This window comes from Cryptomeria japonica, chromosome 4, assembly GCF_030272615.1.
Source record: "Cryptomeria japonica chromosome 4, Sugi_1.0, whole genome shotgun sequence".
Lineage (NCBI taxonomy): Eukaryota > Viridiplantae > Streptophyta > Pinopsida > Cupressales > Cupressaceae > Cryptomeria > Cryptomeria japonica.
Genome location: NC_081408.1, coordinates 517,694,781 through 517,722,231, shown reverse-complemented (window position 1 = coordinate 517,722,231; position 27,451 = coordinate 517,694,781).

Sequence of the window (27,451 nt, the reverse complement as noted above, 5' to 3'; positions counted from 1 at the left end):
TCCTAGGTTCATTAGGGTCATCCTAAGTTCATTAGGATTGTCTTATTTTCATTAAGAGTATCGTAGGTTAGTTAAGATTGTCCTACATTCATTGGGGTTGTCCTAGGTTATGCAGGAGTGTCTAATTATTATTGGGACTACCATATGATTATTAGGGAATTTAATGACTTTGACACTTAAGAGATAATGTTGCTAAGGTATGGTCCTAAAATTTTGGGAGAGTTGGGAAGAAAAAGAGGAGCATGCTTAGCATAGACCCATCTACTTGGATGTGTTGGCACTGACAATTAGGCAACATGACAAAAAGAACAAGAATCGGGCTACCTTACAAGTTTGCATTGCATGGATCGGACAATTTTTGTATCAACAAAAAAAATACTTCCCTAAGAAAATGGCTCCGACTCTTGAAAATATGAGAGGTTATTGTAGATGGACCTCATGTGACCATATATGTTCAAATGGATCATTTGTATGTGCCCTTAATTTTGAGATCCAACCTATCAATGTTTGATAATTTTTTGAACTTAGGGCACTTAAGAGATAATGTCACTAGTGTATGGCCCTAAATGTTCAAGTGAGTTGGGAATAAAAATAGGAGCATGCCTAGAATAAAAATGCCTACCTAGATGTTTTGGAACTAATGGTTAGGTGTCATGATGAACAAAATAAAAATTAGGATATCCTACAACTTTGCATTGCATGGATATGACATTTTTTGCATCAACAAAAAAATTGCTACCCTAAGAAAATGGGTTTGAGTATTGAAAATATGAGAGATTATTTTAGAGGGGCCTCAAATGACCCTATAGGTTCAAACAATATGTGTTGACATAAACCCACCTACCTAGATGTGTTGGTGGTGATGGTTCGTGCCCATGATAAACAAAACAAAAATTATGCCTAAAACAAAGATGGTGATGATGAACTACTAGTCCCAGAATGGACATACATTTGGGATAGGCATTGTGCGGCCTTAGATTAGGTTTTTTAAGAGGTTTATTAAGAAAATACATTTTTAGTTTTGTGAGTAGGTAGACTAGAGTTTGTTTATAAAAGTCAAGAAATTTTTGAGACCCAAGGCATTTGCACCTAGGACAAAGATCTCACACAGTTGGGGAGTTTGGTTCTTTTATAAGGACAACATAGTAATGTAAGGTGGTGAGATAGGGTTTAATAATTTTTGCATGCAAACTAATGATCTTAGGTCTATTCCACTCTTACATTGGAAGGAAGATGATTCAAGTACAAAGTGGATGCAATGGTCCTTCGTTGTGAGTTGAAAGTGATTATGCAAATGATAGATTAGGATGAGGAATTGACCCTTTTATTTGTATAATATATTGATAACTCAATTTTGGAAAAGTATGTAGTAATACAGGTTAAGACTAACCTGCATACCAAATTTGAGGAAAAAGTGCACAGACTAAGTCACCCAACTCGGCCCGCTCCCATAAGTTTCAACTTGAATGAATTGTAGATTGTAGATCTTTGTTTGATGATTTTTTACCTCTTTTTATAGCTTTGCCACTTGCTCCTACATACCAAAATGAGAGGAAATTTTTGGGGAAAAAAGGGTTTGCCTAGGGCAAACCCTAATTTTGGAATTTACCTTGAAATAAAATTGAAAGAAAAGTGTGACATTAGGTAGCAGAGGCTAGATTTGAAAATGAAAGTGTTTTATACCTTGATGATGCAAATTCTTCTTTGAAGATGATCATGAATGTTGATGAAATAGCATGAATCCACACAAAAGACCTAAAAGGAGATTAAATAAGACATGCTTGCATGAAGGTTGTTTAGGTTGACACAATGAAGAATATGGTGGTATGAAATGCCTTGAATGTCTTATCCTTCATATATTATTTTTATTTTCTGTTACCTAAAATGAGGGAGGATACCTTTCTTATATACCTCTCCCAAGCATTTTGGGGTGAAAAAATTAGAGCAAGTTGACACAGAAAAATATTTCTGGCTAAAACCACCTAACCATTATGTGATTTTAATTTGGGGACAAACTAAGGGGAGTGGGGTGTCCTAGGTGCCATGTTACCTCCAAATCAACGTCAAATTTTGATTGAGGTCCTAAATGAGGAGGAGATGCTAGGGTGATATGCTAAATTGGATTGTGATGAGGGGAACCGGATGAGGGAGGCCATACATGCTAAAGTAAGGCCTAATTGAGCAATAAATTGCATAGGGATGAAATTTACAATGCTACATTTAGCCCCAACTTTAGCGAGAGTAGGAGACCTACACACATACTCATGATAAATTAGAAGAAAGAGAGAAAGAGGAGGAATTTGGTAAGACCATATAGAGATAAGACATCATTAAGTTCAAAAGAACAAGCCCCCAAACTAAATATCTCAACTCGTACAACCATGTGCGAGGATACACAAACAAAATCAAAGACAAACACAAAATACACACAAAAGGGGTTAATACTAAAAAAAAAAGGCTCCAAGTCAACTAGTTGAAGAGACCTTGATAATCAAAATATCCCAACCACTAATATCACTCTTATAATCCTATTTCAAGAGAACAAATGATGATTTGGAAATGGAAAAAACACACATCAAAGACAAGACAAAACTCTATAGTCCAATCAACTAGAAAAGGTATGGTATGAGATCATAGAGGAGAAAGATAAAGAGAACATGGATTCCATGGGCTATAAAAATGCATTATACTAGGTGATCCATGAAAGAGGAGGCAGAGTAGGAAATAGTATAGCAAGCTATGTTATGCTAGTTCCACTCATCCCAAGAGAGCTTAGTGCAAAGGGAGAATTGAATAGTCTAGCAAGTTGTGATATGATAGTCAACTTATCCCAGAGAGAGAGTTGAATAGTCTAGCAAGTTGTGTTATGCTAGTCAATTCATCTCAAAAAATGTAGTAGTGTAAAGGAAAGGTCAAATATTCTAGAAATTTGTGTTATGCTAGTCAACCTATCTAATAAATGTCATCTGGTTTCAAGATTTAAGCATCTTGTCTAGGACTGTTGGTTTGGTTTTGAGTGTACAACAACCTATATAAGACACACAATTTGAAAAATGTGTGGCTTTGGGAATGCAACATCTCATCTAAGACTTTTGGTATAGTTTCAAGCATGTACACCCCATCTAAGATGTGCAATAAGGATAACCAAGAAACACATTATGCAAGAAAATCCTTAATAAATGGTGCAAAAAGATAAGCAAGGAAAGCATTGTCTCCAAGGAAATTTGCAACATAATACACAAGGAGGTCGCATATATGCCCCCCTCCTTAAGATGACAACATAGAACTATGGTGACATCTTAAGGAAAAAAATAAGGATACACACCTTTAATCATGAAGAAGATATCCATAATAAGAATCTACAAGAAACCCTATCCAAAGAGGTATAACTCTTATGCGCCAAGGAAGAGGTAATTGCAAGATATCTTGCAACAAGTGTAAAGGAGACCCTTTGAAGGAGAAAGAGGAAGAGATCTTTGCTCAAAGAAATCTATCTCCAAGAGGAGATCTTGAACAAAATTAACATCATTGACCAAAAGAAAGGAGGGAGAACAAGAATTTACACTTCCCCCTATTGCTCTATAAAGGGATTATTGATGAAGGATAACACACTTTTAATCCCCAAAGTGATGGACTTGTTTATAATAGGCATGCGTCATCAAGAAAGGAATAAGTTGTACCCAAGGATATGCACCTCTTGTGTTAGGCCCAATATGGAAAGCTAATGTACTAAGAAGGGAGGGGTGAATCAGTACTTCAAATCCTTTCTTCAACAATAACCTTACTATTAAGCATAAATCAAAAACGGTTGTAACATAACATAAAGCTAAAACAAATAAATAACAATCATACATGATTCACTCCATAACACATATCTTTTGGTTACGCAAAAACTCTTGGTTAGAGAGAAAAACTATGTTGGGGATGGCACCCACAACTTCACTACTGCAATAATAAAGGTTGCTCGGTTAGAGCTACATGTTTAGCTATTTCTGATAGCTTACCTTGTTAGGAGTATCAAGATCATTAGATCTACCTTGCTAAAGGATTTTACAACACTTATTCTAAATGCTACACCTGGTTAAAGGCTTTATAATTTATAGACTTTGTTAGAGTCTTTTACCCTGTTAAAGGTTTCTCTTACAACTCAAAATATTACAATAAAATCTTTACAAATATCTGCTACTTTACATCTAAAATGTTATAGCAAATTCTATGTGCTCAAAATGAGATTACCTTGCTTATAGCATACCTCGGTAGCCCATAAAGTAACTTGGTAAACCTTTTTGTTTACTCTGTTCCTTGACTATTCTCTGAAATCCTTCTCGGTGACCTCTATGTCTCTGACAGTCACAATAATCAGTGCTTCCTTATCTATTACACATGTCTTGTTTCATACACCTCTCTCTTTGATCCTTAATTCATGTTGTATAAATAGATCTCTTATGTTGGTGATCTGGTTCATTGCTTCAATCTTACAAACATGATTTATCGAATGAATAACCATACAAGGTACTTCATTGGATAGATGACCTCAAGATCATACAAAATCTTTAAGTGCAATTTCCAATGTGATAACAGTTCTTTGTTCCTTGATTTTGTAACATGTTTCCACATAAGTGTTCAGGTTCAATGAATCTGGTAAAATGTTTCACTCGGTGTATCATTATTGCTACTTGGTAGACATAGAGTGATGCTCGGTAGATAGCTCAGTGTATACTAGGTTCTGTGACTACTTTCTTCTATAACCGACTGCTCTGTGCTTACCGACTGAATATTTCGGTAGTAGTAACTGACTAGAGTATATAGAATGACTTTGGACATAAAACTAATGGCAACTTAGTAAGTAGTAATAATCTCCCCTTTTGACATTAGTTTTGAAATTTTTGACAAAACTTCTTTCAAAGTCATAACTCAAAAATCTATATACTTACAAAATTTGACTAAATTGACAGTATATACATTAGTCAATAAAATAGTATATTCAGATATACTCCCCTTATCAATATACTGTACAAAACTCTGATTTTGCATGCTCGGTGATCAATATTTTGTATTTACTGCTTGGTTCACTATTCAGTGATCACTGATCGATGTTGTGCATCTGGATACTCTATTCTACTCGGTATACTCCCCCTGTATACAACACTCCCCCTTAGATACTTTAATGCTATACTCCCCCTTTTTGACAAACATCAAAACTTAGTTACCATTCAATGGAGGCAGCTGGTCAAAAATGGATTTTTACTTTGTCCTTGCATCGGTAAGAGAGGTAGAGAGGGCATCCTTGACACTATCCATGAGTGAATTCTAAGCTGTAATGTCAGCTAACAATGAAATTAGTCCATCTAAGGTGCTTCCCTCTGGCTGAGTGGATAGGGAGGTAGCTTTGTTGATTTGTTCTTGGACGGATGAAAGATGAGGAATGAATAATGTCTGAAGAGTCATTATATCCATCCTAATCTTGTGCTCTTCATTCCTGAGTTCCAATTGTTGAGCCATGAGCTTTTGTAACTTTGTATAGAAATGTTGAATAGAATGTGGCTCAGTGGTCAACTTATTTGAGAGATTGGTGGTCTCTTTCTCAATCACTTCTATTTTATTTTTGATATCCTTAATGAATAAAGAGAATGTACAGAGTTTCTAAAATAAATAAAGAATGTGCTTGAGTTGAGGGGACAACTCAGCAATAAATTTGACAAGTTTTACTTTGCCAATAGCAATAGCTTTCTATACCTCTTCAATCATTTTAGCAGTGAGCTCTTTGTCCTTCAATTTGCTCAAATATTCAGATACATCTACTCCAGATGTCTCTATTTTAGTTAGGAGTTCATCTAGTTGAACATGGATGGCTGCATCTTTTGTCACTGTAGCTTCAGGTAGCATATCTATTAATAGTGCTTTCACCTTCTGAAGTACTCTATTTTTCTTTTGAATCGCCATTTGCTTCTCCTGTTCTGCTTTGGCTTTGCATAGTTCACCGAATTCAATGAGTTCTTGCCCTTTTAATTTGGATATGTCTACATTTGGCAACACTATTGGTTTTGACAAATCTAATTTTAAACTATGCTTTTTCATTTTCTTGTCTTTTGCTTTCACCGCTTGAACTAATACAATGGCTTGTGAGGCTTGTTGACCCTCGGTAGGTTGCTTGGTAGAGGTAACACTTTTATCAATTTCTTGAACCTTTGATGTAGCCTTTGTTGAGTCCTTTGGTGCTTCTGTGCTTGGGGTCTCGGTCGAAACATTTTCAGTGCTAGAAGGGGCTTGAGAGGTTTGTTCCCTGGTGGCCTAAGAAGTAGCTTCTCCTTCTATAGACTTGTGACCCTCTGTTCCTTGTTCAGTATCTTGAGGGGCCTCGGTTAAAATAGGTTGAGTGACTGAAGGATAGGGTTGAACTTGTTCCAAAACTGACTCACTGGATACTAGTTTGGCATATGCATTCCCTTCTATCATTTCCTATTCTTGTGCCTCGGTGTCATGATATCCTCATCAATTTGTATAGTGTCAGCAAGGTCTTGCTCGGTGATATTAGGATCTTGCTCGATGACATCAACTACTTCAACTTCAACTTGTTCACCACCATTCTTGATTCGAAAGATTTCCTGCCACTTTTCTTTGGTCTCATTCTCTACATCCAAATAAAGGCCATTCATCAATTTCAAGGCTCTTTGCTTGACTAGGATGTTTGTGTGGCAATTTTTCAGATGTTCATTGATCTCATCTACCAACATGTTTGGAAAGAGATGTACCAGACTTCTTTCTCTCATATGTTTCTCTAAGTCCATAGCATACTTCCACCTATTATCAATATGCAAATATAATTAATTTGGAAGAGATTTAGATACTTCCAATGGGACCAATCGGAATTTCAGAAGTGTGCAGATGACAACTTCTTCTATTTGTCTCTTTTCTGCATCAGATCTGGAGTCATATTTTACATATCTGAATGCTCCAAGTCCACCATATCACTTCAGATTAGTACAAAAATTATCAACACTATGTACATTTACCTTTTTACTCTTGACAATCTGAAATTTTTTTTGTCTTCAGATTCGGTGTCACTCGACTCTTTAGTCAAAATGAGTCTCCGAGTAGATTTCTTATAAGTTTTTGTTACCTTTGGTGCTGCAAGATTCTTTGGTTTCTTACTCAGTGATGCTACAGATGATCTTGTGTTTGGGTGCTTTACTGAAGGAGTTGGTGATACCTTTGATGTATCTCGTTTCTTCCTTTTCAAAACTTTCCCTTTAGGCAACTCGGTGCTCAATGTAATAGGTGCCTCTTGGGCTTCAAATTCCTCCTCGGTGATGACTGGAGTGCCCTTGACAGGTGTGGAGGAAGAACCTTCTCCAAATTTCTCTGTTAATGCCTTGATCATTTTTGTTGCTTTCCTTGTAGCCTTGGGTACTACAATACTCATCTTAACTTTCTCTTTAACTTCTTCATATGTATCATATCTCAGCTCGGTAGCATGCCTTGGTAATGTAAGAAAAGCATCTATCTGCTATTGTGTGATGTCAAAATCAATCTCATAACCCATAGGTGGCAAAGATTGAGTTCTCAATTCCACAACATTAACATAGCAGTAGTCAGTGTCTACTTCAAAGCATATGTCATCCTCGTATTTCTCTACTAACTGGGGTGGAATTCTATACCTGTTATGCATCTTTTCCTGAAACTTGCTAAAGTAATCATCCATAATATCATTAAAGTTATCACCTAGCCATTTGATGAAGTCATTGATTTGATGGGTGATTGGTTGGTGTAGCTCCCAAACTACATTACCGATTGATGGAAAGAATTTCTCAAAATAGAAAAACATGCATACTAGAAGTGATCCAAACTTCAGTGTGTTAGCCGAGTTGTTCTTCTTTGACTTCCTTATGGTGTTTAGATTTTCAAACAAGTTTTTCAACAATACTTCACAAAGATCAATCTTCATTCCCTTTTTCACAATTTTATATGCTAAATTGACTACTGCACAGGGTACACTGTTTTCCCTTGCCAATTGGAAGAAATAATAACCTATTACTCTAATGGCAAACTTCAGCTCTACATCAGTCACATTGTTCAATTTTAGTCCTTTGCAATCAGATTCAACTCTAGTTAGAGTGATCAATTCCTTCTGTGAAATGATTTTCTGAGCTCGGGCATGATCAAAAATAGGGTAACCAGTGATCAAATGAATGATTTCCTTGGTGATTTTGAATGGTTGCTCCGCTAACCACATGAAATCATCATGAACTCTGCTCAGAACAAACTTGACCCATTGGGGTTTGAAGACACGGGGATAGGTTAGGGCTTCGGTCAATCCCTTGATTTTAATGTGTCCATACTTGCTATCCAATTTCCCATCGGTACACAATTTATCATATGTGTCCTTGATTTCAACATGACCTAGTTCCTCAACACGACACTTAGTGAAGAATTTGACATCCTTAACTAGTAAAACCCTATCCGGAATGAGTGAAAATGTAGTTTTATCATCTGGTTCAGATGCTACTTTGGCAGTTAGAGAGTATTTCAGTGAGGGCTTCTCAATGTTCTCAACAACAACGGGCTTCTGGATCTTAGGTGCCATTGCCAACAAATGCTTTCACTTAGTAAATATAAAACAGATAATCACACTGATATTTCCCGGTAGCTAGCTCTTAGAAATGCTTGAGATCAATGTGTAAATACCTTGAATTTCATTTCGGAGGAGGTTTGATCACCTTTGAATCGCTTTGCTCTGCTCTCTGAAAACTTGGTAAGTGTAAAATGACCGCGCAAAAAGCTTTAAGTACACAATATACCTTATCGGGCTCCATGCAGTTAAGTTAGAAAGCATTAAATGCACTCGGTACCACTTACTTTTATGCTTTTACCGAGTAGCCAGTCTTCCTGTATTTACCGAATACACAAGCTTCCTGTATTTACTGACTTGACTAGTGCTCCAAAAGCCTTGATAAAATTTCAAACTTGTTAATGCATCTTAGCTATGCAGATTTTGAATTAAGTACATGATAAAATAGGAACTGTTAAGATTTAACCTTTGAGAGAATGCAGTCCCTTCATACCTTCACCGATTAATTTGGAATAGGTGCACCTAACTCGGTAGATAAGGTGCTTTCTTCATTTGACATAATTTCCTTCTTTCTCCAAATCATCTGTAATTTGCCTTTTATTTCCTTAGTGTCTCCTCTAGGTTGATCTTTGCAATCTCTAGCCAAGTGTCCAACTTTGTGACAATGAAAACATGCCATACCAAGATTTCTCCATGATCTTCGGTTGTTCATTCCAAACCTTATAAAGCAATTGGCACTTATATGTCCATATCTTCCACAACATTCACACCATATCCTTGTATTGTAATCCCATGGTACTACAGAATATTGTCGGTTAGGATCTGTGTGAGTTCAATGGCCTCTAGTATTTGCTCGGTGTGTAGACCACATATAGTTCTTTTGCTTAAACCAACACTTCTCGGTACTATGTCCATATCTATTGCAGTTTTTACAAAATCCTTTGAATTATGCCTTCTGATAATTGCTAGCAGACTTTGTCCTACATTGGTAAGATGTGTGACCATATTTATTGCAATTGTGACAATAACCATTAGACCTTGTGACATTCGGTTGCTTACCTTTTCTGATTTGGCACATATTAGCAGTATGTCCTTGTTTTCCACAGTAGTTGCAAATAGGCTTCTTTCCTTTGATGTTCTTCTTGTTTCCAGCTTGCTTTGATGATTCTCCTCTCTCGGTAGTGTGGATTCCCTTCTTGGTAGAGTATTTTTCCTTTGTAACTGAGTGCTGCAACTTTGTTGGGTCTTTTTGTATTCAGTTGCTCATCCAACATCTTTGATGCTTCTTAACTCTTCTTTAGTGTTTCTTTGGATTTCTTCTCTGTTTCAAGTTCATCGGTCAACCTTGATACTTCAAGTTTCAATGCTTGATTCTCACCATCTTTCAAATTTGCTTCATGATGTGCATAACCCAATTAATCTGACAAATTTTGTTGAATCCTAGTCAACCTTGTGATTTCATCATTCTTTTCAGATACTAATGCTTCAAGCTGTTGTTTTTCTCTTTCTAGATCTCTTACTTTATCCTCGGCTATCCTCAATGCATCTAGATTTTCAGTCATCTTTGTGCTAAAATGTTCATGTCCTCTTTTCATTGCTTTTAGATGATCAGTCAGTGCTTTGTTCTTTTCCTTCAGTTCTTCAATTATTTCTTCAGTCTCTTCAGATATACTATTCTCAGATGATGTTTCAATTTGTTCCACTAACTCTTGAGAGTCATGTAAATCATTAGATAATCTTCTTCCAACTTTCAATGATTTTTGCATTTGTCTTTGCATGTCTGCAATCACTTGATTGGCATGATCCAACTCTTCTTGCAGATACACAATTCTTTGAGACTATTTATAGCCTTCCATTGATAAGATCTTTCTCTTTAGGTTGTTAAACCCTTTTCCAAGATTGAAGCTCTGATACCAATTGTTAGGCCCAATATGGAAAGCTAATGTACTAAGAGGGGAGGGGTGAATCAATACTTCAAATCCTTTCTTCAACAATAACCTTACTGTTAAGCATAAACCAAAAACTGCTGTAACATAACATAAATCTAAAACAAATAAATAACAATCATACATGATTCACTCCATAACACATATCTTTTGGTTACACAAAAACTCTTGGTTAGAGAGAAAAACTATGGTGGGGATGGCACCCACAACTTCACTACTGCAATAATAAAGGTTGCTTGGTTAGAGATACATGTTTAGCTATTTCTGATAGCTTACCCTGTTAGGAGTATCAAGATCATTTGATCTACCTTGCTAAAGGATTTTACAACACTTATTCTAAATGTTGCACCTGGTTAAAGGCTTTACAATTTATAGACTTTGTTAGAGTCTTTTACCCTGTTAAAGGTTTCTCTTACAACTCAAAATATTACAATAAAATCTTTACAAATATCTGCAACTTTACATCTAAAATGTTATAGCAGATTCTATGTGCTCAAAATGAGATTACCTTGCTTATAGCATACCTTGGTAACCCATAAAGTAACTCGGTAAACCTTTCTGTTTACTCTGTTCCTTGACTGTTCTGTAAAATCCTTCTCGGTGACCTCTGTGTCTCTGACAATCACAATACTCAGTGCTTCCTTATCTATTACACATGTCTTGCTTCATACACCTCTCTCTTTGATCCTTAATTCATGCTATATAAATAGATCTCTTATGTCAGTGATCTAGTTCATTGCTTCGATCTTACAAACATGATTTATCGAATGAATAACCATACAAGATACTTCATTGGATAGATGACCTCAAGATCATACAAAATCTTTAAGTGCAATTTCCAATGTGATAAAGGTTCTTTGTTCCTCAATTTTGTTACACATTTCCACATAAGTGTCTAGGTTCAATGAATCTGGTAAAACATTTCACTCGGTGTATATCAACTCGGTGTATCATTATTGCTGCTCGGTAGACATAGAGTGTTACTCGGTAGACAGCTCGGTGTATACTAGGTTCTGTGACTACTTTCTTCTATAACTAACTGCTCTGTGCTTACCAATTGAATATTTCAGTAGTAGTAACCGACTAGAGTATATAGAATGACTTTGGACATAAAACTAATGGAAACTTAGTAAGTAGTAACATCTTGCATAAGAAAGAACCCTTAATAAAACAAACAATTCCACAAAATAGATGATATCATATCATAAGCAAATACTACTCAACCAAGGAAAAGTGGATCCTTAGAAAGGATAATATATAGAAGATATAATCCTTTCCCCCCAAGTGTAGGGACAAAGAGAAGATTACATACCTTCAAGGAGGGATTATGCATAAAATATGTACCATTTCAAACAAAGAATAGTCCCCAACAAGGAGCACACATGTACTCACATAAAGGATAATTCTATGCAAGAAAGGACATCATGTTATGAAAAATGCAACTCACTAGGAAGGAGAAAATGATAGAAAACTATTTTTGCCCCCCAATCATAGAGACAATAATAAATAAAATATTATGTTATTGTCCAAGTATGATTGGAATTGAAGTTTCATCACTATCATGACAAAAAGCCCTCAAATAAAGGTGAACTATAAATCTCATAAGGTGAGGAGCAACATAATAAGGTGAGAAGATTGCTAAGGCAATTCTAGTATACCAATAAAATGTATAAGATCAATGGTAAGATTACTACTGGCTTTGATCATATTTGTGTTGAACAAATTCTTTAAAATATTTACAATGTCCAAGAGATAAGAATAACTATGATGGAAGAGACAATACAAATCACCACCTTTCTTCTTGCAATTATTGCTATACTTCATAAAAGGAAAAACCACATTCTTATCATATTTCAATTACCAAAAGACTCTTGTAGCTAATTTTTTTATTGATTATAAATATTTATAGGGAAAGAGACATTAGTAGAGTATGAAGGATTTGTTTCTTGTGGCAAAAGGATTGGTAAGGGGGGAGAAGGATTATTTGATGAAGAGGCATGTTTAGATGGATGATAGTTTCTATGTCTTGCAAAGTATTCTTTAAGAATTTTAACTTTAACGAGGTCATCCATGGGTGAGTGATATTTATTTCCTATACAATCTATACTAGCTTGTGAGGGAGGGTTTATAGGGGCTTTGATTCCTTGTTCATGTTTTCCAGGTCCTTGTCCACTATAACCTTGTTTTGAGATTATATCATAACCAACCCTATAATAATTTTTCAATTGTGAAGAAAAATGACTATTATCGTGAACTTGTTTAAAATTTATAGTGTAAGGACACATAGAAGGGCCAAAAGGATGATTAGATGATGGAGGATAATCCTTTATAAGGATATTATCCTTTATATCATCATTATGCATGTCCTCTTTGGTTGGTTGGGAAGGAGGTTCTTTATCATCTAAGGCTTCATCTTTTCCTTAATGCTATGTGAGGAGATAGATCATGCATAAAGTGCATAACATCGTATTATTTTAAAATATTTTGATGGTAAACATAAGAATAAGGAGGATCTAGAGGGATTTATATACCAACATTTTGACATTTCCTTCTTGCACTAGAGTATGTATATGAGAAGAAGATGATGTCATGTTCCTATTCAATGCTTTCTCTCCATTGGAGAGATCATTGATTGGAGTATTGATTCTTTCCTCATTATCATAGGATACCATAGGAAAAGTACAAGTGTTATCCTTTTCAATATAATTTCTAGGATTATCATTCTCTACAAAAGATTTTATGTGATCTACATATGCTATGAATTTTCCTAAGAATATCATTATAAAACAACATGCAATGTGGATACAAGATTTGAGAAATTATTTTCAAATAAGAAATGTCTTTGAAATTCTAATGATGCCATATGCAAGAGTAGTATGAATGAAAAGAAGCAATGTGAAGTGAAAGAAACCATTATCCAACACATGATTTTGATAAATCCAGCTGAGAAGCAATGAAATCATATGTGAAATAGCAAACCAATCATATTAAGTGAATTCCATTATGAACAATGCAAGACACCTAAATTAAATATATAAAAAAAAAATCAAAATTAATGCAATGTAAGAAGCATCAGATTCACAAAAATGTAAAGTGGTGAAATAGGATTCACTAGTTTTTGTATGCAAACTAAGAATCTTAAGCCTATTCCACTCTTACATTGGAATAAAGATGATCCACTATGATCAAGATGATTCAAGAACAAAGTGGATGCAATGATCCTTCACTATGATTTGAAAGTGGCTATGCAAATAATAGATTAGGATGAGGAATTGACCATTTTTTGTGTGTAGTAGTCATATAACCTGATTCTGGTAAAGTATGTAGTAATATAGGTTGATAATAACCTACCAAAAAAAATTGAGGCAAAAATGCATAGATTCAGTCGCCTAGCTCAGCCCGCTCCCAAGACTCAATCACCCAGCTCGGCTCGCTCCCATCAATTTTGGCTTTGATGAATTGTAGACTATAGATATTTGTCTAATGATTTTCACCTCTTTCCATAGCTTCTCCACCTATTACTACATACAGAAAAGAGAGGAAATTATTGGGGAGAAAGGGGTTTGCCTAAGTTAAACCTTGGTTTAGGAATTAACCATGAAATAAAATTGAAAGAAAGGCATGTCATTGGGTAGCAAAGGTTAGATCTATAAATGGAAGTGTCTTATACCTTGATGATGCAAACTCTTCTTTGAATATGACCATGAATGTTGATGCAATAGCATAACTCCACGCAAAAGACCTAAAAGGACATCACAAAAGACATGTTTGTATGAAGGTTGTTGAAGGTGCCACAACAAAGAATATGGTGGGATGAAATGCCTTGAATGTTGAATACTTGAATGCCTTATCCTTTGTATATTTGTGTTCTTTTGTGTTACCTAAAATGAGGTAGGATGCCTGGCATATATACCTCTTCTAAGCATTTTAGGGTGCAAAACATAGATTAGGCTGACATGGGAAAAGATTTTCCAAAATCCACTTGACCGTTATGTGATTTAAATTTGGGGATAAAATAAGGGGAGCAAGGTGCTCTAGGTTCCATGCACTCTCCAAAGCAAGCTCAAATTGAGAATTGAGGTCCTAAATGAGGATGGGATGCTAGAATTATATGTTTAATTGGGTTGTGATGAGATAAACCAGAATGCAGAAGGCCATACATACTAAAATAGGGCCTAATTGAGCAATAAATTGCATAGGGATGTACTTTATGATAGTACAAGTAATAAGGGTTTATGGTTCATCAGTTGGACCACATATGCTCACCAAGTCTATTCCTGACATAATTGCATTCCTTGAGATCATCTAGCAAATGAATAAGGCTAACAAGATGCATTTGAGGGTATTGAAGAATGGATCATTCCTACTAACAACTTTAATTTTTTTAGATTTCCAAGTGCTAGCTAATGAGGCCCTTGAATTCATATTGAGTTAGTTAGTATCCTATAGAATGGAAGAGGATAAGTATAGGCCTTTTGATGCAAAAGGTTTTATGAGAGAGGCTAAAGACTCATATAAAATGGTAGCTTACTTCCATCAATATGAAAAGGCAAAGACCATGATTATAAATTTCCCAACCTATGAAGAGGCCTTGAAGAAAAGAGAGGGGTGACTAAAAGTAATGTCTATAGAAGAAGAAAAGAAAAAGAAAAATTCATGATTACTAGGGGTCTTGGGAGGATCTCAAGGATCCTCATTTCAGGGTGAAGATGACATTTAGTGCCTAGAAGCATGACTTGGATAAGATCAAACTCCCAAGCCTTGTTCCAAGAATTTATGCTACAACCCCTACCCACCATTTTCTCACATGTATGCATCATTAAAACCATAAACATATTTAATTTCTCCTTTTCTAGAGAGACCAAGGCTTATAGCACATATTTACATATTATCTTCTAGAAAGGATCCCATAGTTGAGTTTCCATATAAGGATTTGATGCTGGCCCAAGTGGCCAAGAGGAAGAAAAGAGTGATTTTGACACTCAAACAAAATTTTAAATGAAGCTTCCCCTTGCTAATAGAATATTGGTCACATATAGATAGGGAGGGGATACTATTGACCAAGTAAAAAATGAGAACATGAAGGTCATATTTGAGGAGGTAGGGAAGAGAACCATGGAGGAAATGACAAATATTACTCCTAAAAGGGGTAGATGGATTGTGAGGAATAGTGGCTTTTTGTTGCTTGAAGGATGGGATTCCTCCACCATTACTTTTGATTCCCTAAGATAATAAGAAGGTATAGAGGCCACAACTGATGAAGAAATGGAAAGGATTTGTACTTTTGTTTAGGGTTTGACTAAAGACATGAAATCTTGGCCATTTGATCTATTTTCCATTCAACAAATAAGCCTCAATATGAATTTATTGGCAACTTGATTATCAAAAGGTCAAATAATACAATGGTGGTTCAAGCTACTCAATTGACAACACATTTTGGAGTGTTCACTAAGGGACTTGTTAAAAGGCTTGAGGTAGATGTGAGTAAGCTAGCAAATGAAAATTGAATGATGAGAGAGAAACTAAAAGCTCAATCATCATTACTCCCTTCCCCTCAACAAACTACATCTCATAAAGAGATAACACAATTCAGGTAGGAATTAGAGATGTTGAAAATAAGGAATACATTCTCTAAAGGAAAGTGTGAAGAGAGAAGAAGAAATAAAAGAAAATGAAAGGAAAAAGAGAACTGATATGGTTGATACTCTACTTAGGAATAGAATAAGTGCACTCGTTGGACGTGTAGAAAAAGAATGGCAATGCTACAATACCATTAAGGGAATATGAAAAGATTATGCTAGACTTGGAATCCATCTACAATCTATTGAGAAGTAGTTGAGACCAAGAATCGAGGCATTTGATGTCTTATTGGAAAATCTAGAGAATGAGAATATTGCATATCAAATTATGTGCTATATGCATCATAGGTACAAGAAGCTAGGACAATTGATCAATGTGCATGGAACCTACAATCAAATGATTATAAAAAGTTCTAAATATTTGAAGAGATGACACTCAACCACATACATGTCTTATACAAAGAATATGGAGGCCTAAAGTGCAACACAACATGGGAGGAAAATTTCTCTAAAATCATCTCCCCAAAGATTGCAAACATTGATGTAAATAAGGAAGTAAATGTTGGAAAGTTGAGCTCCTTAAATAAAATCTCTTAGCTAGAACATGGAATTTTTTTTATCACAACTATGATAAAAAAAAAATTGTACAAACACCTAGCACTTGTCAACTGCATCATCATGGATGATATTTTAGCCTATAGAATAAAAAAAATGCAAGTATTTTTTTAATGTCAACTCAACCACCACAAGGGTCCCACCATGCCACATCTTTAGCTTGCATTCCATTTTTGAAATTAAAGTGAACTGATTGCAAATTTTGATTTGCATTTCAATCGATCATCTTTAGGACCACTTTTCACTTGTCATATAGTCATGGGTTTCTTCGAGTCTTTTGAAATAAAATAAAGTGAAGATTCGTTGATTTGAATTTCAATTTGTCTCTAAGTGAGGCTTCCTTTCCACTTCATTTTTTTGGATTCATGTGCTTCACCATGAAATTACATTAGTTTCATGTTAGCTGCATTCTATCTTTAAGGTGGAGCATCTCCCTCAAATTTTTAGCCCATCACCATCAGTTGTTGTAGCTCTAACATTCTCTTGGTGGGTTGGAAAGGTTTTTTTTCGTCTTGTTGTGCCTCAAAAATGTCTTTGGTATTATTTTGTTGTAAGTTTTTCAAATAAAAATACGACACATGTATATGGCTTGAAGCTTATTGCTCCCTATTTCTATAAAAAGGGAATCTAGAGCCATTGCACAGGGATTCTAGTATTTCAAATTTTGGGAAAGAGTCTCACAAGTCAGGCCTTACATTGTAAGGTGTTCTATCCAGAATCTATAGAAGAAGTGACAGTCCAATAATTACATGTACATATCAATATTTTTATCAGAATGAGCACTATAGTAAAAATTTCAATTGTCTCTAAAATATTATATCCAAACTCCTTTGAAAGTTTAATAGTTTTATTACTTTCATAGACTTATGGAACATATCTTATGTTTTGCACCTTTCCAAGTAAAGATTAAAAGGCTTTAGATAAAATATAAGGATTTGAATTCTATGTTAAGGATCTAAAAGTAGAACTATGATCATAAATTGATCATGGATTTTAATGGTAAGCATTGACATTTGGAACCCTATCTAGTCTAAATCAATTTGTTATGTTGGTATATAATAACTTCTAGAATAGACTCTATAGCCATGGATAGGCATTGATCTGGAATCATTTTCCTTATTAGTAGTGTTGGTATTATGGATGTGTTGCATTATTTTTGTCATTGATGTCAATACTTATCCTTCTGGAGATCTTTGGTTTATTTTGAACCGACACATTGTGTTCACTGGCATGTTTAGTGACTTATGCACAGTCATCGGTATATTGTTCACCGGTAAGTTATATTGTTCACCAGCACTAAGGATGACTTGTTATCATCTGGAGATCACTTGGTTATGTCGAAGACATGGTTTGGACACTTGGTTTTGGTATTTTGGTTATTGGTCTAATTGGGTTGACATATTTGTTGTTACAGGCAAATTGGTCTAGGTTATGGACCAGTATGAATTATCTATTCCAGATCAGCATGACACGTTAAGGAGATGATTTATTATTGTTGTAAACGTATTGAGCCGACATGATGCATCACATCTTGACTTGTTTGTAATTGATTTTATTGTAATATTCTTAGTAAGTCGACCTCCACATTTGGTCCTAGGTTTTGGTATATATGCAAGATCTCATTTGTGAGATGATGTAATAGGATGTAATGGTATATGGTATATGGTATTGTAACATGGTATGTGCAAATATTGAATATCATATGAGTAGACCATAGAGAAGGGTCAAGGAAGGTTTGAAGGTGATTATCAGAGCTTAATCGGTATTGAATCTAGCATTGGAGATGCTACTTCGAGTAGTACATTATCATTGGATTTAACCATCCAATTGTAGTCAGTGTGACTCCTATTTTGTGATTGAGCAGTGAGCTCTAGGAAGTTGGTTTCTACATGTGCAGACCCGATTTGTATACACATACTATCTGCAGTAGTATCATATGATTGTGGGTAAGGTTTCGCACCGTGGTTTTTCCCCTTATAGGGTTTTCATGTACAAATCTTTGTGTTATGTGTTGTGGATGTTATTTCTCTTTCTATATTAATAGACAACAAATTCACCCCCCCCCCCCTCTCAGTTGCCTGCCAGGTCCTAACAATTGGTATCAGAGCTAAGTCCTCTTTTTGCAGAAGTTGAACAGCTTGTGGAGATTCTATGGCAACAAACTTTTTTAGGAAGGACAGTCTGAAACTTGATGGAATTAACTATGGTATATGGAAGATTAGAATGGAGACACATCTGAATTGCATTGGAATAGACATATGAGATGTTACAAAGATTGGCTATGTTGGTCCTACACCGAATCAACCTAATCCACCAACATTGGGTAAAGATCAAGAGAATGATTGCAAAACAAGAGAAGCACTTTTGAGTGCCTTATCAAATCAGAAAATCATGGGATTATCAGACCAATCTATTGCTAAAGCTAATTGGGATAAATTGGAGACATTGAATGAAGGAGATACCATTGTTAAAATTGCAAAACTAGAATGCTTCTGAGTCGGGTATGAAAATTTGAAAATGGAAGAAGATGAAAGAATCTTTTCTTTTATGGAAAGGGTTAATGAAATTGTTTTGGGAATACAATGTTGTGGTGGATCCTTAAGTGAAGATGAAATTGTTTCTAAATTTTCAAGAGCATTTCCATCGGCATACAAAATGAAAGTAACTATTATTAATGAGTTGAGAGCAATGTCTAATACATCAGTATCTAGAGATGCCTTAGTTGGAAAACTTTCAACATTTGAGCTTGAGGAATTTGGTCATGTTGCTACAATTAAGATAGATTTGGCCTTCAAAGCATCATCATTTGACAAATCCAATTGGAAAGCACTTTATGCAAGAGAACTTGAAGATATCAGAAAGGAAAATGAATAACTGGAAGAACTTGAAGCACTATTTGCAAGGAAAATGCCTAAAGGTCCTATTGGAAGTAAGTATAAAGGTAAAGAACCATTTAAATGTTTTAATTGCAATAAAGTTGGTCATATGGCATCTAGATGTCCTGATAGACATGCAAGATTGAGAGAAGAAGCTAAAAGAACATATAAGCTTAATATCAGATATATAGATTTAAGAAGAATAGAGACAAATCATGTTACTATGCTGATGAAGGAGTTACTGATGATTTTGATGAAGAACAGATAGATAATGGATGGGCTTTTGTTGCAATAAAAGAAGATTAACTGGCACCTACTATTCCACTGGTAGAGCGGGCCCTAGCAACTAAAATTAAAGAAAAAGATGAATGGATTATAGATTCCGGATGTTCACATCATATGACTGGTGATAAAAGTAAATTCTTATCTTTTTCAGGAATACAATGGAGGTCTAGTAAGATTTGGGGATTATAAAGCTTGTTTAATCAAAGGAAAAGGCACAATATCTTTTGATGGTAAGCACAATAATGACAATGTTTATTATGTTAAAAGTTTGAAGCATAATCTTTTGAGTGTTGGTCAATTAGTTGAAAAGGGTTTTCAGTTACAGTTCAAGAATGGTAAATGCAAAATCATGAATAGAACTAGTTTGGAGATTGCAACCGGTAATCAGACTAGAGGTAATATCTTTCATTTGAATAACAGTGCAAAGACATGCTTGATTGCACATATTGATGAAAGTTGGTTATGGCATAAGAGACTTTGTCATGTGAATTTTGATTGCATTGTAAAGATCAGTTCAACTAAGGTTGTAAGGGATTTATCTAAGATTGTAAACCTCACAATCCGGTATGTAAGGAATGTCAAATGGGAAAGAAAGTTAGAACAACTTTTAAAAATATTTCTGAGAAATCCAATAATGTTCTTGATTTAATTCATACTGACTTGTGTGGTTCAACAAGAACAAGAAGTCTACAGGGAGATAGATACTTTATGCTAATCATCGATGATTATTCTAGAATGTGTTGGGTTACTTTTCTCAAGGAGAAATCAAAAGCTTTTGGAAAATTCAAATTGTTCAAGGCAATGGTAGAGAATGAAACCGGTAAGAAAATCAAATGTTTGAGATCAGATCAAGGAGGAGAATTTACATCTAAGGAGTTCAATACATTTTTTGAAATGAATGGAATCAGAAGACAACTATCAGCACCCCAGACACCTTAGCAAAATGGAATTGTGGAAAGAAAGAAAAGAACTATTCTGGATGCAACTAGAAGCATGATATTGGAAGAAAATCTACCTCATGTGTACTGGAGAGAAGCAGTGAATACTGTGGTTTACACTTTTAACAGAGTTCACATCAAAGGTGAAATCGGTAAGACCCCTTATGAACTATGGTTTGGTAATACTCCTACTCTTAAATACTTTGGAATATTTGGAAGCAAATGTTATATTAGGAGAGATGAGTATATTGGTAAATTTGATCCTAGAAGTGATGAAGGAATATTTCTTGGTTATTCATCTAAGAGAAAGGCATATAGATGTTTTAATAAAAGGTTGCAGAAGATCATTGAGAGTGCTAATGTGAAGATAGATGAACAATTTAGAGGAAATTCAAGATCTATGAATTCTAAACCAACAGTTGAGATGCTCATAAATGAACCTATACAGAGTGAACTGGTATAGAGTGTGGATCCAGTCACACCAGCATCATCAAAGAATTCCATAGTGACTGAAGAACAATAGCAAGTGAACAAACCTAGGTATGTAAGACTGAATCACTCTAAAAGTCAGATAATTGGGAAAAAGTATCAAGGTGTTATGACAAGAGGGAGGCTGGCAAATGAAGAGGTGTGTTTAATTTCTCAAATTGAACCAGCATCTATTATTGAGGCATGTGAAGATAAACATTAGATAAAAGCTATGGAAGATGAATTAGAACAAATTGAAAAGAATAATACATGGACATTAGTTCCCCAGCCTAAAGACAAAATTGTAATTGGAACTAAATGGGTACTTAGAAATAAACTCAATCAAGATGGTAAGGTAATCAGAAACAAAGCAAGATTAGTGTGTAAAGAATATTCACCAAAAGAGGGAGTTGATTATAATGAAACCTTTGCACCGATAGCTAGAATTGAGGCAGTCAAATTATTTCTTTCATTTGCAACTCACAAGAACTATAAAGTATATTAGATGGATGTAAAATGTGCATTTTTGAATGGTGATCTTGAAGAGGAAGTTTACATTGAACAACCTGATGGATTTTCATTGACAAATAATGAAGATATGGTTTGCAGATTAAGGAAAGCTTTGTATGGATTGAAGCAAGCTCTTAGAGCTTGGTATGCTAGATTGAACAAATATCTTTTGAAGCTTGGTTACACTAAAGGTAATGCTGAAAGCAACTTATATTTCAAAGTGACTAATGATGACATCTTGGTTATTGAAGTTTTTGTTGATGATATCATTTTTGGAGGAGAAGATGGATTGTGTAAAGACTTTGCTAATAAGATGCAGGAAGAATTTGAAATGTGATTGGGGAGATAAAATTCTTTTTAGGATTGCAGATTTCACAAACTGATAAAGGTATAATCATATGTCAAACAAAATACTTGAAGGAACTATTGAAGAAATTTGGTATGGAAAATTCCAAACCGGTAAGTACTCCTATGACCACAACTAATAAATTGACACTGAAGGATGATTCTGCTCCTATTAATCTGAAAAGATACAAATCTATGATTGGATGTTTACTGTATTTGACACAAACAAGATCTAAAATAATGAATGCAGTATGTATTGTTTCAAGATTTCAGAGTAATCCTAAAGAAAATCATGAATCGGCAGTGAAAAGGATCTCTCGATATCTACAAGGCACAACAAATCTTGGTTTATGGTATCCTAAAGATGAAAAATTTGATTTATGTGCATACACTGATGCAAATTGGGCAGGAGATGTAGATGATAGAAAGAACACCACCGACAGAGCATTCTTTCTTGGTAGTAGATTGATTTCATGGTTGAGCAAGAAACAAAGTTGTACATCATTATCAATAGCAGAATCAGAATATGTTACAGCAGCAACTAATTGTACTCAGTTATTATGGATTAAGCAAATGTTGAAAGACATAAAGGTAAAATGCAAAGAACCTATAATCATTTATTGTGATAATTCAGCAACAATTGATATATAAAAGAATCTGGTATTTCACTCTAAGACTAAAAATGTTTCTATCAAATATAACTTTTTGAAACAGAGTGTTGAAGCAAAAGAAGTGAGATTGGTTTATGTGAATACTAAAGAGCAGATTGCAAATATCTTTACTAAGCCTTTGCCTAAGGAAACTTTTGAATATCTCAGAGAGCATCTTGGGGTAATACCCTCACTGATAGAGACTTAGACAGTTGATGATTGGCATCAAACTGGCAGAATTAACAAAGAAACCTTTTTCTAGCTTTGATGGAGGAGAGCTACTTCTCAGGGGAGTAAATGGTTATTGTAATTGGTTATACGAGTTGGTTGTATGTTTTGGTATTTGTATTGCTTTGGCATTTGATGTCAAAGGGGGAGATATATCTATGGAAAAACATTAACATTATCCTTTGGGGAGAGATTATTCATTGGGGGAGAGATATATACTCTCTGCATTTGTATTTTGATTTCTAGAATTGATCTATTTTGGAGATTGTTGGTTTTTGGTTTTTGGTTTTGGCATTCTGTTTTGGCACTTAGATGTTTTTCCATCTTGTGTTGCCATCAATGCCAAAGGGGGAGATTGTTGGTATTATGGATGTGTTGCATTAGTTTTTTCATTGATATCAACACTTATCCTTCTGGAGATCTTTGGTTATGTTGAACCGGCACATTGTGTTCACCGACATGTTTAGTGACTTATGCACAGTCACCGATATATTGTTCACCAGTACTAAGGATGAATTTTTATCATCTGGAGATCACTTGGTTATGTCAAATACATGGTTTGGACACTTGGTTTTGGTATTTTGGTTATTGGTCTAATTGGGTTGACATATTTGTTGTTACCAACAAATTGGTCTAGGTTATGGACCGATATGCATTATCTATTCCAGATCAGCACGACACGTTAAGGAGACGATTTATTGTTGTAAATGCATTGAGCCAACATGATGCATCGCATATTGACTTGTTTGTAATTGATTTTATTGTAATATTCTTAGTAAGCCGACCTCCACATTTGGTCCTAGGTTTTGGTATATATACAAGATCTCATTTGTGAGATGATGTAATAGGATGTAACGATATATGGTATATTGTATTGTTACATGGTATGTGCGAATATTGAAGATCATATGAGCAGACCATAGAGAAGGGTCAAGGAAGCTTTGAAGGTGCTTATCAGAGCTTAACTGGTACTGAATCAAACAATGGAGATGCTACTTTGAGCAGTACATTATCATTGGATTTAACCATCCAATTGTAGTCAGTGTGGCTCTTATTTTGTGATTGAACAGTAAGATCTAGGCAATTGGTCTTTCTGCATGTGCAGACCCCATTTGTATACACATACTATTTGCAGTAGTATTATCTGATTGTGGGTAAGGTTTGCCACTATGGTTTTTCCCCTTACACGGTTTCCACATACAAATCTTTGTGTTATGTGTTGTGGATGTTGTTTCTCTTTCTATTTTATGCATTGAGTTTCACCGGTATTAATATTAACTATTAATCTGTCAACCGGCATTAAGTTTTGTTTACCGGTATTATGCATCAAGTTTGAACAAGATTTCAACCTTTTTGTTTAATCATGTTCATTGGCCACTAGTCTGAGATCCCCGAGCATAAGAAATTGACAAATGGTTAGAGAATTTTAGGTAATCAATTGGAATAATCAACATACCCTAAACCATATCTAGATCATCCCTAGGTCCTAAAGCCTAAACACTATACCCTCAACTCTATAGACTATAGCCTATACCCTCAACCCTTTAAACCCTCTACCCTAGGCCCTAAAACCTATATGCTAAATTGTCAACCCTATACCCTATACACTCAACCCTATACTCTATACCCTCAAATATAACCCTACTCCCCCAACCTTAAACTTCATCCCTCAACCCTAGGCCCTAAAGCCTATACTCTAAACCCTCAACGCAAGGGTCTATATCCTATATGCTAAACCCTCAGCCCTAAACCATATGCAATGCCTCCCATGCTTGAATTTCATCATTTGCTTATTTTGATCCAAAACTGACTCTTTATATGTTTTAGCATGATTTTGGGTATATCATTCTTTTGTATTGGCACCTCTGAGGTGTATCCTTCTTATAGTTTATTCTTTTGTTCATATGATATCATCGTGGATGTGGATAGTAAGTTATACTAGCAGTTCTATGATGATCATATATGCATGATGACTCTATAATGATGTGACATGATGTTATATGATGATGTATAGATATATTATGAGGATATTTTGGTTATACAGATATTATGTGATTACTTGATGGTATCTTGTTGATGTTATGTTGATTCAGTGAGATATGATGCTACTGACCATGATTATTATTGTGACCTCAATTGGGGAATGTCTATTTATTATTTCAATTACATTGTATTATATGTATATGTATGCATAGGTGTTTGCATATTTTAATTGACATAGGTACTAGACATCGACTCCACCTGGCTTCACAAGTTTGAGTGTGCCTATATCCCTGACAGTGGTTACAATAGATTAAAAAAATTGGCTAAAAATGCCACTTAACCCAACCATCATTCCTACTTTGGATGATTTTTCTCAGATTTCATATGATTACACCTCCAGTTACCAGTTTGGTAATGTCTAGTTACCCTTATGCATCATTGTGAAAGACCAATAAATATTGTTTGCGCATTTCGAATAAGTCGTTAATTATCACTATTATCATATGCATATTAAATGATATAGGTATTTTAATATTTGAGTGTGAGCTGTGTGTTTTTTGTATTTAATTTAATGGGATTTAAATGCATTTTTCTTTTGGGAGTTTATTAGACTTTATAATTTTAATCTAATTTCTATTATTTTGTATTTTTACTCCAAAAAGTTTTTTATATTGAAAAATAGAGTTTATTTTTGAACTCTTGATTATTTTACTCTCTTTCTCTTTCCAAAATCCCTCTTGGTATAATTTGAATGATTCATTGGGGAAGATCAAATTCTTGGAAAATTGTGAAAAATTTAGTTTGGATTATGCTTTTGTGCCCTTTAGATTTTGTGTGCCCTCATGGAGTGTTTTCTCTTCATTTTCATTTTGAAATTCCTCCAATTTGAAGGTGGGTTGAATTAATTATCCCTTAAATCCTAATCATATTGTTTGATTATTGTTGTAGGTAGTTTGGAAATAAATTTAGATCCCTTCTGCGTTTGGAACTTTGCATTTTAATTAAGTTTTGAATTTGTTGTTTCAATTTTTGAAAAACCATGATTAAAAAAAACAAAAACTCTACCCAAAATTTTGTGAGTGCCCAAAATGTTAATATGAGTTGATAATTGTGATGTTGTTCACCCATAGGTCAATGGATTTTGATAGAATTTCAATTGGCCATGTTTAAAAATTTGAGTTCTTGGAGGTCCATCAATGGTGGAAGACCTACAAGACTAGTTATTGGACTTTTAGACTTTTCCGAAAAAATGAGAATTTGATGTTAAATTTGTGTTATTATTATGTAGAGTTCTTGCTTTAATGAATGGGGTCCATTATCATGCCATTGAGACAGCTTTAGTAATTGACTTGTGTTTGAAAATGCATTATTTTATGAGATATTGGTGTTAAATCTTTGGATTTTGGAATTGATATGCATTTTTCCTCATTGTGAAATGAGATGAGATTGGTTGTGAGTAGTTAGAGTCAATAAAAAGAGTGGCTCTCAATGGGGGTTGGGGCCCAAAGTGGATGCCAAGGTAACTCGTTGAGAGTTGAGTTAATAAGTGAAAATAAGAATAAAACAATGGGCAAGCACACTAAAAAAATAATATGGATGCCCCTTGCATGTCGAGAGTGCTTGTAATGGCTACAAGCATATTGGAAAAGGATTGGTCATCTATGGGGCATTGATCTTATAGGATTGAGTCTCCTTGTCTTCACGAAGGGACTATTTGGTTTTGCATGGACCATCTCTTTGAGCTATACGATGACACTCTTTTTTATTGGTCTCTAGTATCCAACCCCATGTAGATTGAGTAAACATGGTAGATTCATAACCTGGTATCATTCTTATCCTTGATTATGAATTGCATTATAATTGTATGCCAAGATATGTCACGTATGCTCCATGTATGAGGTGAGTGTAAGCCATTGTGTAATAGTTTGCATGGTTTGAGTGTATGAGCCTTGTGAGTATCTCCACAAGCATGGTGGGGTGAACCTAGAGGTACCACATGGTTGGGTGGTGTGGAAAACCACCGTTGGGGATTGGTGAACTTGTTTGTGAGCACCTTGGAGGACTCTTTCACCTTCCTCAACATTTGGGTTTCTTGAAATTATCTCCATTATAAATGTAATATGAATGTAATTTGATACAAGATTTGTAATAATTGTTCTATTGTATATTGAGAACACTCAAGTAGAGATTGATGTAATTGAAATATATAGATATAAACTAGTGTAGTACTTGTGGACCAGTGTTGGGACTAGCCACCTCTCATGAGTATGCATACTTTGCATGTTGATTTTTTTTTTCGTTGTAGTGTAAATGGATAATGCAATTATGTTTAAATGTTCTGGTTTTGAGTGTTTCTTGTTGCGATGACAGTAGTTTTATAACCCCTAGTAGGGAGTAGATTCATGCTTTAGCCTTGGGATCTGTTCGCTGAAGTCCCAACCAATCTACTTAGTTTTGTC